We start from the raw sequence: 14,503 nt of genomic DNA on the forward strand, positions 1-14,503 counted from the left end.
CCTCATCCAGTGTTGGCATTAGAAAGGAAATTTCTGTTATTTCTTAAAAGCATAGACAGGGAGATAACTACTGGAACAAAGCATCAAGTCTTCCCAGATCAGGTTCTGGCACCTACCAGCACAATACATTATTTATTTAAGATGTTTATACCTCTGACTTTTCACCAAGCATCTCAGGATCTAAAGTGAAGCATAACTGGAATTTCAGTATGCCATAATAATTCCTGTGTGAATCTCTGAGAACCCTGAGCCAGAAATCATGCTTCGTATCCACATCCATGTCTCGGGTGGTGAGGGGCTGCGCAGGCACTACCTGAGCCAGGGAGGGTCCTTTCCCTCCATGAAAATCTGTGCTCTCCTTTCGAGTGTTCTATGCTATCAAGAGCAGGAAGGGCTACCTCACAGTTCAAGAATCACTGCCACAGTCTGTCACTAGTTTTGCGTCTTTGAAACTTTTGACAACCACTCCACTGAGTAACTTGCTTGACTGTTTTGTCAATTACTTATTAGGCTGTTTTTACTATGACTGGGGAGGTCCAAGTTCAAATCTGTGTGTCTCTCAGAGTGATTCCTAGGATAAAATGGAGAGGGGTGAACTATATACATCACCTTGAGCTACACACTTGGGAAAAGGGTGGGATTAAAATGTAGTAGGAAAATTATGGGTGCTGCAACACCACTATTTAAAAACTTAACCACTGATATAACCATAATATGCAGTTGATTAAATCAATATATCTTCCTCCAAAGCATATTTCATACTATGAAGAGAAATGTCAAGTCTTCTTTGACTGCTCCACTAGATTAAAAGATGATGGTATTACTGTTACAATTTATGATTAGTGAATGTAATCTGGTGGAAACCTGCCCCTGCCCCATGAATGTAAGTCTATAATCTTAACCTCTATTCTTTTGGTTTTAAGTTTAAAATGTTTTTAAAAGGTAGCTCAAAATTTTTTAAACTGAAACAAAAGCAAGATGAAAGCTCTTTGGACTTTTCCTATCCAAAATATCATGCTCATTGTGAAAAAATATGACACTTCTGGGAAAAAAGCTTCACTTTGTGTCTCACAATGCAAGTTCCTTGGACTGTTTCACAATTGTTATCCAGAAGCCAAAAAGTATTTCAAAAGTATTTCAGGAAGACACAGAAAGAGACAGGTGCCTTATCATATGAATGTCCCGTCCTTGTGTGAACTATGTATTGTGACTGATCTACAGTAAACCTTACTGATTTCAATAGGATTTATTCCCAAGGAAGTATGCATGGGATTGCAGCCTAAATTACTATAACTATTTGATTTTCTCTTTTGTTTACCTTCTTGCGCATTTCACCTTAAGACTTCACACAATGTCACTCCTATACAAAAGAACTGTCAATGTTAGGATTACTGTTAATTGGAAACAGACTTTGATTTATGACCTATATATAAAGCTATTGTCAAACTACTTTCTCCGTAGTAAATCCAGTGAGCTGTGTTTCATAGGAAAAAGTAAAGCTCTCATTTCATTTCACTATTGTTCAGAAAGTAACAAATAATCTTGGATTGATAAAACAGCTACGACCTTCAAATCATAAAAGAAAGGCTTCATAACATATGGTATTTTACAAGGCATATACGTGGCAAAGGATATATACTGTCTTTTTAATTGTAAAAAGTATTTTTCTTAATTATAACTGTATTCTAGTGTTTATTCATTTTTATTGGATTGAATAGAAAATATCTTTCTGAATGATTTTGATTGAAATTTCAGATACTTACAGAGATCTTTTTTGCCAGATTTCAAGTACAGAGGAGAAACCATTCCCCTTTCATTGTCAATTAACATTTTAGTGCTTGTAGAATGGTCACTCACAACACTGATGTGAGTTTTACTTCCTTTGCCAGAATCCTCAGATAGGTGTTGTTGTTGTTAGGGGCGTGACCCTATTGTTAAACAAATATGTATGTTCACACAAGCAGTTACTGAATGTAGTTCATTAATGTCAGCATTTTTCTCAATTTGGAGTCCAAATTGGCTTGGTGCGAAGTGTGGGAGTGCTTCTGGGTCTGTGTGATGATGTCACTTCCCAGAAGTGATGTCATTGCATGTGTTCATGCAAAAACAAAGAAAAAGGTGAGTGCCATGTCTACCCCTCTCACCGGTAGGGCAAGGGGACCTTCAAACCTAAAGACAAATGTTGCAGTCAATGAACTGAGTGAAGTGAGATTTGTGTAAAGAGCTGATTCACACATTACCAAGTCCTCATGACTGCCACAAGAACTTTGGCTCACATGTGCTTGGGGAGTTATGTGCTTCACAGGCACATGAAAACCTGGCTCAGATCCTCCTGACCATGGTGTTTGGGAACAGGAAACGTTATCCCCCCACCCCGGTGCCATTTTCCTGGTCTGAAACAGCCCCAGGAAGCCACTCTGTTTCCCATGAAACTAATGTAATAATGGCTAAGGTGTGTTTCCTCAATGGGACAAACAGTGGCTCCCTATGGTGAGTTCAGAGTGGGAAATAACATGGATGTGAGGCTGAAGCCCCTTCTCCTGATGCACCCATCGTTCCAATCTGTGCATGCCTGAGAAGCAGGCATGGGATGGCATAATATTAAGAGGGCATGGTGATCTCTGCCAATTTCCTCCTCCTACTACATCTCACTGAGCCTGCCACTTTTTGTTCCTTATGGATCTCTCAGGAACAGGTAGGTACCAAGTGTGGATCTCCACAGGGGCAGTCCTAGTAATGGGGACCCAGAAACACTGCCATCCTCCATTGGGCCCCCACCACGGTTACCATCTGCGACCAAGGTTCAAGTAAATCCTTTGTGAGGCATACAAAAGCAGCTGCTGCCACCAGCAACTGGTTGCCTGAACCTTTGATGAGGTGGGCATGAGCAGCTGCTGCCAGTAAGCTGGCATAGGGCTGCCACTTGCCATTAGTGGCAGGGATTCCCTGCCATCATTCAGGTGGACAGGAGGAGGGAAGGGTGGGAAACTAGGGGAAGGACAGGCACCATTCTTACATGCTGACCTCACTCCCTGTGTACCTAGAATTGACATCAGCACAATACTGGTGGATGCTGGAGATGCTCTAGCATTTGGCCAAAACTCTATGATTAAACCATAGAGTTTTGTGCAGATGCCAGAGCATCCCCAACAATGCACTGATGTAATTTCTGGGTGCTCAGGGAGAGGGTCAGTATTTCTCTGGCAACATCATTATGTTGCTGGCAAGGATCCCTGTCACTGGTAAGTCACCCTGCAGATTGCCAGTCCACACTGACTATCCAATCGTCATACAGTGTGGGCATTGCCTGTCTGTTTTTGTTGATCAGTGAGTTTTTAAGTAAAATGAAGAGCTCTCTGAATGTTTCCTCATCACTAATATCTAACAAAGAGATATCTCAAATCTATTTTGTTATCAAGGTTTAGCTCTGCCTAGGTTTAACTGTTGTCTGGGTTGCTGGGTAATAGTGATATAATATCACTTTCAATTCTTGCTACAGTTTTCTGATGAGTTTCTTGAATCGGGGGTGGGGGGTGACCATTACTGAACCCAACATCCAAACATTAGCCTGAGCTGACTTGAGGGAGAGATATGCCTTCGCTGCTCTTTTTATAATTACCTTATAAGGTAAAAGGTAAAGGTAGTCCCCTGTGCAAGCACTGAGTCATTACTGACCCATGGGGGGACGTTGCATCATGACGTTTTCTTGGCAGACTTTTTACGGGGTGGTTTGCCATTGCCTTTCCCAGTCATCTACACTATAATTACCTTAAAACACAGCAGTATTTGCTCTCCTTATAATGCAACTTGTCATCACACTGTTGATAAACAGAGATGCCAGTGTTTCCCACTGAAGTGCAGTTTGTAATGCTGCTTTCTACATTTTGGTGGGATCATTAATTGCTTGGCTCAAATGTCTGGCCCTTAGTGATTTCATTGCAACTTTTATAAGAGGATACAATGACTGGCTCTACTTTTCCTGGATGCAGCTCAAGACTATTAAAACCAACAGATGTTTTGTCTGTGAATTCACCTTTTAAAAGTTATCATTGGACTTATTCCTTTTTTTAAAAAAAGTAAAAGATAGAATCCTCAAGAATCAGGATTTATTTCAACATTAAAAGCCAAATTCTACATCTCCGCAAAGTAATCATGGCCATGCATTGAATTAAAGTCCTTGAGATCAAACTTTAAATTAGATTTAGATAAATAATGATTTTTTAAAACATTACATTGATGAAAATGTTTCCTGATTGCTAAATAAAAGCAGTGCTACAAACATATTTATTTGCATAAAACTCTCATTACTTAATTGCAAAGTCTCTTTTACTTGATGCCTTCTTCACTTGAAACCATAGTTTCCACACTTCATCATTCCCTGGAAGGCTCTTATGGAACAGCTTATTTTAAAGATTCTCACTGACAGCCACTGGGTTTCTTTCAAATGGGTCTAGCTCTGCTTGAAGTTTTGAGTCTTCTTCCCAAGCTAGCGTGACAGACAATGTGCAAAGATTAAGCTCTCAGCTAATGTCAGATGCCTGGGAGCATAAGAATCCCTTTTGGCCCAGTGCAGTTTGGTGACAGACATTCTGAAGAGTTAATCTCCTTCCAGGGATAAAGAAATGGGGAGGGGAGGCTGTGGGACAGGAAATCATGTATTCCTACATCTGAAGATACGAAAATATATATTTGCCCCCCTAGTTCGAATGAGAGTCAGACACAAATGCTTGGGTAAAACGGGCCACTTTATTAAAATCACAACAGCAAACAACAGTAATGGCAAGGGGCCTAACTAGTGGTACAGGTCAGGCCCTGGGGTCACTCTTGGACCCCGCCCTGACCTGTCTGGGCGAGCACCCACTGCCCCGGGTGCGAGCCATCCATCAAATGGCTGGGACCCGGCCTGGCCAGGCGGAGTGGTTCACCCCTGTAAAGCTCCCCCAACCGGCCAAATGGCAGCGGGGGGAGACTGGCTTGTCCAGGGGTTCCCCACCCAGGGCGTCTGACCTCGCAGCTGGGCCGCACAGTAGCCAGCCACTCCTGAAAGACCCCAGTTCCCCACCAATGGAGAGGTGCCAAGGGTGCTCACCGGCCCGCCACAGATATATCCCTAACTAAACTCCTGCTCCCATGGCAACAACTTGGGTCCACCACGCTAATTAAATCCCCGACCTCTACCCAGTGCAAGGTAGGCGAAAAAACTCCCAACCCAAGGCCAATCGGGGAAGGGAGACAAAAAATTCCTACCTGGCTCCATTAAGGCGACCGGCTAGTCCCGCACTGAAGTAGGGTGAGGAGGGTGGGCCGAGCACGAGGTAAGACTGAGCTGGGAGGGCAGAGCGGCACGTTGATGCCCTGAAGCTCCGCCCCCTCAAGCTAAGCCCCATATGCAGGGCTACACTCTCTGCCTCCATCCGTCCAGGGAGGCAAATGGCTGCCACCAGCCTAAAGGGGGAGTAAGCCCCTGGCTGGGGTGGCAGGATTATCTCTGGAAATCTCTCTCTTTATCTATACGTACAGTGTTTGTTTCTAGCTAGCCAGAATGTATGAGCTAAAGGCAGGTTTTTCTTACATGTGGGGTGGGATTATGAGCAAAAAAAAAGGGAATTATAGGACTTCTGAAATTTTTTGATCTATAGTGTATTGCACATTATAAAGCATGAACCCATAGGTACCTTAAAGAAAAACAAAATTTATTCCAGCATTACTTTTTTGAATCAGAGCTGGCTTCATCAGATGCATGAAGTGTACATCCACCAGGCAGACAGTAGAAAGAGGAGGGAGGGGCAGGTGTTACAAAGAGAGGCCTGTTTAAAACAAGAGCCAATAAAAAAGTAACTAATCCACTCACAGTGGATGAGGACCACTCCCAACTGTCCTGATTTCCTTGTAGACCTGACCTCTTTGCATTGGATGGAACACGAACATCATAGCCTATATACTAAACCCCAAGCATTATAAACTCCAGTCACTGTGACAGGAATATACATGTGGTAAGATCTAAACAGTAAGCACACATTCTAGCCAAAAAATTGAGGTTTGGCATGCTAAAGGGCTGGTGCTAGCCAGCACCATCAGGACCCTACACGCGCTCTCTCTCTCTCTCTCTCTCTCATTTAATTTAACTAAGCTGCTGAATATTGAGAATCGTTATTTATATTAGTTAGGTTAGTTCAGCAGAGTTACTTCATCAGAGAAAGCATGAACCCAATGTACAGAATTCAATCTTCGGGCAAATAAATTGTAGAAAAGATAGAACTTACCTTTTACTGAGGTAGACTCCATTCATAGTATTTGCTTGTAGAAGTCTGAAGAAGTAATCCTAGTGTAAAGTGAACTTCCCCTATTGGGCATGGCCAGCTAATCTGGCATCATGCTTCCATGCAGGTAAGTGGATTAGGCCTCCATGAAGAGGGGCTCTGGAGAGGTGCATCCTCCTCCTTGAACGACAATAAGGCAAGCAAGAGAAACTCTCATAATGGACACAGAGAGAAGAGGAGGAGCCAGGGAAGTGTTCCCACCTTTGACAAAGAGATGTATCTTGCTAATCAAGAAAATAACACATCACACAGACATTCAGCTCCCCCCAATGTCCAGGCATGCTGTGTCACCTATTACAATACTGAAATCCAAGGCATTATGGGCATAAAATCTTTCTTTGGGAGTCTATCCTTACTCAGTCTTAAGCAGTGTACTATCTTGAAGATTGATTTGTCTCTGCACTGGGAGAGTCACTGCATCACACTGCCGAGGAATGGAAAACTTCAGCTTTTGATGTAATTAGATGAGGAAAAAGAAATTGCAATTCTATATGCAATTCTTATTTCTTACACTGAATATTTACATGTTGCAGAAAATGATGGCTAAAGTAAGAATATCCATTCCTTGCCATTACATCCATTATTAAGTATTATTGTTTGTCTCCAGTAGTACTGCCTCTAAACATGACGGTGATTCTGTCTGAATACAAATGACGGCCCTGTCCTCCATAGCTATATTCAATTACACAAAAACTATTTATGCAAGAAGCCACATTGCATACAACAGAAACCCACTGGTTGATTATGTGTTCTTCTAAAATGAAAATGACTTCCTTTTTAAAATAAAAACCCTTTCCACTTGTTTACTTCATTTTACAGTGAAATCCTAATCAGAGTTACTCCAGTCTAAAGCCGATTGAAATTAATGGGCTTTAAACGGGAATAACTCTGATTAGGATTTCACTGTTAGTCTGCCCCTGATTTTTTGAAAGTATAATAAATCCTGTTTAAGGTGATAAAACCATAACTGTTCACAGGGCTTTTTTTTCTGGGAAAAGAGGTGGTGGAACTCAGTGGGGTTGCCCTAGGAGAAAATGGTCACATGGCTGGAGGCCCCGCTCCCTGATCTCCAGACAGAGGGGAGTTTAGATTGCCCTCCGCGCTGCTCAGCCACGTGACCATTTTCAAGAGGTTCCGGAACTCCGTTCCCCTGCGTTCCCCCTGAAAAAAAGCCCTGACTGTTCACAATATTCTAAAAGTGATTGTACCATGTATTGTGGGGTACTGTGCTTCTACTTTCTTTATCCCTTTTGTAATAATTCCTACCCTATACAAAAGTACAGCTTAGAGGATTGTTTTTAGTGAGCTTTATTAAATGTACTCCTTGAACCTGCTTTAATTTGCACCTGTCAGAACTTGAGTTTTGTCTGTTCTACCATTATTGTGGCCTAGTCAACAAGTCTGGGATCCAAAGTTCTTTGATATTCTCAATATTTAACAATATTAATAAGTTAAAAACATTAGAACTATAAAGAAATGCCCCACTGCATTTCTTATGGGGCTTTTTTCTCTGTATTGGGGCCATGTAACCACTCTCCGTGCTGCACTTTAGGCTGGAGAGGCTCTCCTTGAACTCTTTCTTTTCTTTCCCTCCCCCACCCCTAGTGTCTATCTCATAAATTCCATTCCTTTGGAAACTTCTTAATTTTCATATTTTTGAGTTGGGGTGGGAAAGACCCTTCCTTCCTTCCTTCCTTCCTTCCTGCAAATCCTCCTGGGTCCCAAGGAATCAAACTTTCTGCATCTCTGTTTCCAATTATTTTACCTGGGGACCCACCGTCCCAAGGGGAGATTGGGAGGTTATGTATGTGTAACCAGGAAGGAAATCTCCAACATGCACCTTTAAAAAAAAAAAAGGATTGCCCCTTTTTAATCTTGGCGCATTGGGCACTCCAATGTAATTCTGATGTTTTGGGAGGGAATCCCACTTCCTGATTCACAGCAAATCAGTTTAAGGATTTCAAAACTGGGGGATATCTCTAAATTCTTGGAAAGCCTTTTATTCTGTCAATACACATTCCTTGGATGTAGGATCAGCAGTGTTGCTTTGGAACCGCTTTTGGGGTGCATGGTCTCTCCACCCTTATGTTTTGAAAGGGCATTTCCCTTTATCCCATCCCCACCATGTAGGGCTGCCAGACCCCCGGTGGGGGCAGGGGATCCCCCTCCCCCACCCTGCCACCCCTGCCCCTCCCTACCTGGCCAGCGGGGGGGGGGGAGTTCACCTTCCAGTCTATTTTCCTGCTTACCCAGGTTTTTAAATAATGCAGCTTGGGGGAAGTGTTCTTAGGGAGATGCCTATCAAATACCTCTCTTTTGCAATCTATTCAGAAGGCTTTAAATGTGTTATGAAAAAGGGGACCCCCTTGTTTGCTGCTGCTCCTCATTCAGTGTCCCATGCATGAGGAGCTTGTGTATATATATAAATATTTGTGTATATATAAATCTTTTGAACCAAAATGGTGTGTAAGAACAAATATACTTACTAAAATTGGGTATGGTATGTATAAAAGATATTGACTGTATTAATCTTACACTGTGTAATCCACCTTGAGTCTCAGTGAGAAAGGCAGACTATAAATGACATAAAAAATTAAATAAATAAATACTAGCATTAAATTGATTTTACTTTACTTACATCAGTATTTTCTTAAAATACAATACATGTGCTTGGCGGGTAAAGGGTTCAATATTGGACTGGTGGAAGGGACTCAGGGAGTGCTAATGGTCCATGGGTTAGGGGGCGCAATACTTGCCTTGCCCTGGGCACTGGCAACCTACGCTACGCCTCTGTGTACAATACTAGGGAAGTATTTACTTTCAGCAATAAGCCTCTTCCCCTTTGTTTATACTATGCTTGAGAGAGGTTGAGAAATAACTCCCAGTGCTGGGCTCACCTGGGCAGACTGGTCATTATGTCTACCAGGACATTTCCCAATGGGCTGATGGCCTCCCCCTTATGTGGTGTAGCCTATGTGGTTCAGCCCAGCTCAGCTGCAGAAGGGCTGCCTCCAGTCGCTAGGTGGCATGGGGGAAGCAGCAGCCACCCAGCCCTTTGGGTATGTGGTACCTGTCCAACCCTAAAGTGGCACTCACATAGTATTCATAAAAAAGAGAGAGTCAGTTTGGTATGAGAGCCAGTTTGATGTAGTGGTTAAGAGCGTGGGACTCTAATCTGGAGAGCTGGGTTTGATTCCTCACTCCTCCACTTGAAGCCATCTGGGTGACCTTGGGCTAGTCACAGCTCTCTGGAGCTCTCTCAGCCCCACCCACTTCAAAGGGTGTTTTGTTGTGGGGATGATAATAACATACTTTGTAAACCACTCTGAGTGGGCATTAAGTTGTCCTGAAGGGTGGTATATAAATTGAATGTTATTATTATTATTATAAGGTGGTGCTGGACCAACACTTACACAACTCACTTGGCCCCTCACTGTCTGAGTGGCAGACAATACTTGCCTACCGCTTGTGTGCCCATCCAGCTGGAAAATCAGGCTCTCTCTCCCTCCTTTTGGTGGGTCGAGCCAGGGCAGGCTGGAGACTAGGCAGTCTGATTGCCTCTCCCTCCCTCATTCCTCAGGTAGTAGTGGGACCAGATTGGGATGCAGGGGTGTGGCCCTTTTCAGGGGTGCTTTCCCCTCCCAGTCCGCTCCTGCACCCATTTACTAAGGATGGAATTTCAGCTGAGATCCAGTTTGAATGCTTAGTATGCTAACAGTGCACTGTGGACACTCCTTTCACTAATCAGACTGTCTTTGATAAGTTATAGCATGTTTTTTTTTCACCAGAGGTAATCAATTTGTACCAGCTGCTTCCAAAATTTTTAAGTCCAAAGTGATTCCACAACTATTGTATGGCATTCCGATTTGGATTAGGGCCTTTGACCGGGTCATTGAACGTGTCCAATCTAAATTTCTGAGAAAAATCCTGGGCCTACCGAAGTGTGTTCCATATGCAGTCATTTGCTTAGAAACTGGCTTAATTTTAGTGGAAACGAGGGCATGGCTTATGACATTTAAATACTGGCTACGGTTACATTATAATTCTGACCCTGGGAGCTTTACATATCAAATGCTTTCAGAGTCCAATGTGTCAAACTGGTCAGCGTATATCATGGAAAAAATGGAAGGCATGGGTATATCTGTGGACTCACTGTCTATGTTAACATCAAATGCGGCATTTCATCAAATTAAGAGTAGGTTGCTAGATATCGAGCGCCAGAAGTTATATAGCCTAGCTACTAAAACCTGCTCTCCCCTGAGCTTTGAAGTTCCCCTCACTGTAGGGAGGATGGCTCCATATTTATCCTCCCTGCAGGTGCCCCAACTTCGTAGAGCTTTTTCTTTGGCCAGGTGCAATGCTATGCCTTCGGCTATTCTACATGGCAGATTTAACAGGATAGACTATTCAGCTAGATGCTGTCTATGTGAACAAAAATGTGTTGAGTCAGTTACTCATGTCCTTTTGCACTGTCATTTGTACGCTGGTATACGTCAAACATACTTAAAAGCTGTCTTAACTAGTATGATGGATTGTTCTGACTTGCTCAAAGTCTATAGACTGTTGAACGATTCCCTTCATGATGTAACCGAGAAGGTGGCTGAGTTTCTCCATTCTGCCTTGAAGTTGCGTCAAAGGATATCACGGAGGTAAGCTCTAAATGTATTTTTGTATTTGTAATACAGCAATCTTTTAACTTTGTTCTTTCCTTTTGTAAGTGGATAACTTGAATTGCTGCTATATGCCAATAAAGGCTAACTTGACTTGATAAGTAACATTTCTTCACCAGTCAGTCTCCTTTCCAAATTGTGACAAAATAGCATTCACAGGTGACTTACCTAATTCTAGGCTGGAACCCATCCTCTGCCACACTGTTAATTCTAGAAAGGAATTTTTGGGAGTGCATCTTTTTTTTTTTTCATTTCTCATTTTGTATCTGTGAAGCAGAGAGACCAGCTAGGACTCAGCATTTCTTCTGGGCACATGTTCTGTCCCTCCCTTCCTCAGCAGGAATTTTTGCCAAATAGGTCAGAACCAGTGTTCCTCTGTGTGACGCCATTTGGGAATTTGGTTAGGCTCCTTGCCTCCTGCTCATTCCCTTGAGAGTGGGGAGGTGTCACTTAGGGACCCAGATAAAAGGAACATTTTAGAGCAGTTATAGTGAGGCACTTTTCACTTGCCCGGAGAGTTCCCTCAGAGTATGGAGGAAAAAGGTAAGAGACTTTCCTGAAAGGTCCCATACGAAAGTCTTATCTTCCATTCAAAATTCCCTTTTCTAAATTAAATTTCTGTATTTTACATAATCAAAAACAACGAAGTTCAATGGTACTAATGATATTAGTATCAAATGATTTCCACTCTATGTTTACTTTTAAATAGTACACAAATCTAGATTACGTGTATGATGTACAAATAAATGTTGCAAACTGTGTTTTAAGCCTAAATCAAGTTTGCTTATCTATCAGTTAAAACTAGGGGTGTCAGTCCGCTGCTCCCACCCTCCACCCACTGCCCCCTTTTAACTGGCCAGTGGGGAAAAGGATGGGGGAACACGCCTCCTGGAGCACACTCCCAGGTGATGTGGTGCACTTTTGCTGTGACTCACAGGCAGCACTCCCGCTCCCGCACTCTACAGTGGGCTGATTTTGGCCTGTTTGGGGCTGAATAGGGCCAGTTTGGGGCCTAAATTGGCCCACAGTGAAGCACAGGAGCTCTCCAGGGTTCTCCCGGCAACACTCCCGCACTCCACAGCAGGCTGATTTTGGCCCCAAACTGGACAAAATCAGCCTACTGTAGAGTGCGGGAGCGGGAGTGCTGCCTGTGCTTCACAGCTGGAAAATTTAGGCCTCAAATGGGCCAAAATCAGCACGCTGTGGAGCGCTCTCCCAGGCGCGGCATGAGGTCCTGTGCACTTCCTAGAAGTGATGTCATCAGCAGCCTTGCGGTCAGTTTAACTTATTGCTTAACTTGTTACTTCTCCCACACAGTAAAAAGAAGAACATTTTGTATCCTGGATTCATTATTCATCAAACAATGATAAAAGTGAATAACATATTGTTCCAAGAACCCAATATTTGTTCAAAGTTCAGAGTAAATATTTCTAAAATGTTTTTCGGGAACTCCATAAGATTTTCTCAATATATTATTATTATGGCCTATGTGCAATAGGCCATCTGAGTTATGATTTTATGATATGATTTTAATTGTATTCATATAATTATGTATTTTATTAATGTTGTACCCCGTCCTGAGCTCGCTTGTGGGGAGGGCGGGCTAAATACCAAATAAAGTAAAGTAAAAGTAAGTTGTTGTTGTTATCAATATCAACATCAACATAAACATCAACATCATATCAATATCAATATCAATATCCCGCTCTCCCCGCAAGCGGGCTCAGGAACTGCTTAACTCAAAATTAACTTCCTTGTATGATCACGGAATGTTTTACTGCATGACAGAAATGCATACATAGGTCAATGGTGCTGAATACAAGAAAACAGGGAGGAAAGTCACTGGTCAGCCTACACTAAAAAAATATTTATGGCTGTTTTCACATGTTTTACCAGCTCTGGTACATCACACAAAGCTCCCGCAAGGACAGCGTCTTCCTGGCGTGATTTTCCAGTTCTCACGCGAAATCATGCCAGGAAGATGCTGTCCTTGCGGAAGCTTTGCACAATGTACCAGAGCTGGTAAGATGTGTGAAAACGGCCCATGGCCCTTAGAACCTCCTCTTCCTAAGGTTCTCAGAAAACTTCCTGTGGTTCTCAGAAAAATTCCCTTAATTTTTTTTTAAGTGCAAAGTAATTTCACTTTCCTTCCTGAAAAAGCCAGTGGATGAGCAATTAGTTTCTAAACTGCCAGTTCTATAGCTTTCATATTCATATTTTTTACAATCCTTCTGGTTATAATATGGAATTGATCACCTTTTAATGGGGCCACCATGTGAGAAGTCTATCCTAAACACCATGTGTCCTCCTTCAGCCCATTTGATGTCAATCCTACTGAGTTAATGGTGTGGGCAAATGAGTTTGTATCAAAAGACAAGCTTGCTCCCCAGAGACATGTAACAGCTTAAAGCTTAATTGCATGCCAGTGAGAAATTTTTATTCCTTTCTTTCTCTGCAGTGTGTGTGCTATAGCTAATTGTGAGCTTTTTGGATTTGGAAAATCATTTTGAAGTATCATCTTGAACTTGTTACAAATGCCCCATGTGTCATTCTTTTTCATATAAATACAAAGTGTTTACCTGCCATTCACCTATAAAACAGGACTTGTGGCAATGGATATAGTATCGTACTTAAAATATTTATTATAATACACTAGCCTTTCACTTCTGGAGATCTGAGATTTCTCCCAGGAGGCAGAAAAGCCCAACAGTGAAATTCAAAGGGACTTGGAATTATGGGTCATTTATATTCATTAAATAGTGATGTGTGTGTTATGCATGCAAAAGGATCATTTTTCATTTATGTTCATTGTTAAACATTTCCAATGTAATAAACTGTGTTATAAATACCTAATTTGAATTATCGCAAGAACAATTGATCTGTATAATAATATTATCACAAAACATACTGCTTATGAAAATATTTATTTATTTACTTCATTCAACTTGCTTACATTGGTTCCCTCTCCATTTTATCCTCACAACAACCCTGAGAGGTAGGTTAGCTTGCAAATGTGTGACTAGCAACCTTGCAAATGTGTGACTAGCCCAAGGTCATTCAGCAAGCTTTCATGGCAGAGAGGGGATATGAACTATCTCACAGATCCTAATCCAATACTGTAGCCACAGTGCCAGGAAAAGAGGCATGAGGAATCCTGGTGTCTCAAAGGGCAGAGAGAGGTCAACAGAGAGAAATCAAGAAACAGGAATTTAATGTGGGTGACTGATGGACAGTTCAAACTTAGAGCAACAGACTGTGCAAGCTTGTAGGGTTTTCCCCCCTTTTAAGAAGAGTGTTTGGCTTTTACAAAAAGATGATCTTGGAAAAACAGGTCTCAAACTGGATAAGGGGGAACAAAAACCTGACCAATGCCTGACCAGTGCTCATAACAGGCTGTGCTGGCAAGGCAACTTTTAGCGTTGTTGAGACTTGCAAGACAGTTTGAGGTCATGCAAAGATAAGTAGGCCCAACAGTCAACAACCATAAAGCAAAAGGTCCAAGACTATTTGTGA

Source organism: Eublepharis macularius, chromosome 3 (genome assembly GCF_028583425.1).
Source record: "Eublepharis macularius isolate TG4126 chromosome 3, MPM_Emac_v1.0, whole genome shotgun sequence".
Taxonomy (NCBI): domain Eukaryota; kingdom Metazoa; phylum Chordata; class Lepidosauria; order Squamata; family Eublepharidae; genus Eublepharis; species Eublepharis macularius.